Below are 3,052 nucleotides of genomic sequence, written 5' to 3' on the forward strand. Positions count from 1 at the left end.
CCTTTTGATTGCAACTCAAATCAATAATGAATATTGTTTTCCTATGCCCATTATTCCTCCCTTCCTCTCTTCTTTCTAGATTGTGTTCTGTCACTACAACTTACTCTTCAGTTTCCAGGATCTAATAGCTCTTAACCTACAACTTTTAAATATCTACATGTTCTGTCTCATGTTAAAAGCTATCCTTCACCTTTCACTTCCAGCTCCCAGCTACTGGCCTATTTCTTAGTGGCTTGTTGAGTTTCTTGGTAAAAAAAAAAAAAAAAAAACAAAAAAACCTCCTCACATTTTCACATATTCTATTGGGTCTCTATGGAAAATTAAGACCACTGAATTTATTTTATTTCTGGTTTCAACTGACTTTTCTGCTTTGAAGGATATTTTACCAAGCTCTCAGCTTCTCTTTGACATCTCTAATAATTCTTTTTCTACTTATCTTGAGATCCTCTTCTCACAGCTCTTATTTAAATATTGGAGTTTCCAGAGTCCTGTCTTTGGTACCCTAACCTTTCTATAATTCTCCACATTTCTCATAGCTTTAACTAGCATCCATATGCAATACACAGCAAAGTCATTACCTTTTCCTCTGTCTTTTCATTTGAACGTCAGACTTGTACAATTACTCAAATTTACAGACACATTTATTTGATATATCCCTGACAAGTTTATTGAATGAGCTGAGCTCTGTAAGAAACAATAAGAAACTAATGCTATTTTCCACCTTTCTTTATCAAACACACTCTCCAATCTCATTTTTTTCTGTCCTTTCAAGCATGGTCCATCAATTCTTTGGTTCCTTTGTATTGAAAGAGAAAGCCTCAATTTCAGTTATTTAAAAGGCATATTCTATCGAAAAGTCTTATTGATGTGTTTGAGAGCTTTTTTCCTTCCACAGCTCAAGCCTGCAACAAACAAGAAGGGCATTTTCCTCTTCCTTTCTCTAAGGCAGCGGTTATCAGACTTTGGCATGAATCAGAATCAATTGGGGAACTTGTTAGATATGTCACTGTGCCTCACTCTGAGAGTTTCTTATTCAGTAGGTCCAGTGAGGTTTGAGAATTTAATTTCTAAGTTTCCTAGCGGTGTTGCTGCTCCTAGTCTGGGACCATATTTAGAAAACCAGTTCTCTACTCCTCCTCAACATTTGTTTTCCTTTTTTTTTTTCTTTTTTCTTCTTTTCTTCATACTTTATTTTATTTTTATTTACTTATTTATTTTATTTTGTTTTATTTATTTATTTTTTTGAACACCTACAGCACCTGGTATTACAAGGTAGTCTCCCATCCAAGTACTAACTAGGCCCAACACTGCTTAGCTTCTGAGATCAGACGAGATTGGGCATGTTCAGGGTGGAGTGGCCATAGACTTATTCTTTTCCAACTTGCTGGCTTTTATTGGGTTACTGTGGGTACCAGAGAGATAAAAGAAATCAAAGACCTCACTAGCTTGGTAAACTTATAATTTGGTTTCAATGCTCTCAGGGTGACAAAGGAATAATATTTGGCTTTCTGAGTTCCTTAGAGATCTTCCTGATGGAACTTGCACCTATAATTCCCTTGACATGAATCTACTCTCCTTTATACCATCCCCCTCAGCCCTTGGCCTGCATGTACTCATCTTATCCCTTTTAGGGCTATTGCTTTTCAGATTGCTCTAGGCCAACTACCTTGGGAAGTCTCCTCAGGTCCTTAATACTTGCTTATTTGTCCTGCTTTCAGGAGAAATGCAGCTTCCTCCATCACAGCCCTCTCATGCTTTGTTTTGATGTTTTAGACATATGTAATAAAAGTTTTATCTTTTGACTTATCATGGAGGAGTCAGGTCTCAGACCCAGGTATCTCCCAAAAGATGCATATCAGGCTCTCTGAATTATTTCTTGAAGCCTCACTCACTTGAGATGATAGAGAAGCATTTTATTCTCCTCCTCCATCAAGTGAGGAGAGCAAATGCTATTGCATTTCAACAACGATTCATTTCAAAAAATTCTTGTTCCTTGCCCTGTATAATACCTCAACCCCATCTACAGCAACAACGACAACAAAGAGGAGAGAGAAGTTTCTCTTGGCAAAATTTTATTATAGTCTTTTAAAATGTCTTACAAAAGTTTCTAAACCTTACTTTAGAATGTGGGGTACTAATGTATTATCCTTGGTCCTTCTGCTTTCGCAAAAATTCTGAGACATAAACAGCCCACAGACGTCATTACACTTTCCATGTATTAAACAATGTACAAGATTCTGAGGATAAAAACAGATAAAGTAGTCCTTGCTTTTGAGGGCTCAAAATTTAATAGTTTAAATCAATCTAAGTGAAGTAAATAGTATAGGTCTTATGATAGAAATTTAAGGAACATCTGATGTAAAGATAGCAGTGGGCAACTGTGTTTGGGATTTTTAATCACCTGAAGCTATCATAGACATCTCAAGCTCAGAAGGCTGAAATGGACTCAGTTTTCTTCCTCTTAGACCTGAAGGGCCTCCTGAGTATATTGGATAAGTTTGCAACTTGGTAGCCATTTCTTATTTGTATGAATGGAATTACATAAATGGTATCCCTGAAATGCACTTTTATTCTTGAATTTTCACTCAGGTAATTTTTAGAAATTATATCCACTCAATAATGCACTTCCTACTCTTTATATTTTGAAAAATCAATATTTTTACATCAACTATATCTTTTATGGATGTAGTACATTTCTTCAAGCATCTTAAACATGGGCACCTATCTTATATGAAGACAGATGTTTTAATATAATGGTACTTAAAATAGATAGTGAGTTCAGATTGATTTTTCTCACATTAGTTGTTTTAAGTGGCTTTTATAATGCACACATATAATGGTGGTCCCTTGACAAAATATCAAAGAGAAAAATACTTTAAAAGAAATGATATGAGGCATTTGGAAAGAAAGCCTATATCCATCCTTCTCTAAGTGGCCTTTGGGACAGTTCTGCTTAAAAATGTTAATGTGTTTTATGAGTTTTGACTTATAGGTATTTTTAACAGTGTGCCTTTAAAGTGTCAGCTCTTGGTAAACTAATTGTGGTCCCCTC

At 35.5% G+C, this 3,052-nt stretch overlaps 1 pseudogene; it reads right to left on the minus strand.

The window, feature by feature from the left end:
- Positions 1 to 1,247: 1,247 nt before the first annotated feature.
- Positions 1,248 to 1,366, minus strand: LOC112478920 (annotated as a pseudogene).
- Between the last annotated feature and the right edge of the window lie 1,686 nt (positions 1,367 to 3,052).

Source organism: Pteropus alecto, unplaced genomic scaffold (genome assembly GCF_000325575.1).
Source record: "Pteropus alecto unplaced genomic scaffold, ASM32557v1 scaffold63, whole genome shotgun sequence".
NCBI lineage: Eukaryota > Metazoa > Chordata > Mammalia > Chiroptera > Pteropodidae > Pteropus > Pteropus alecto.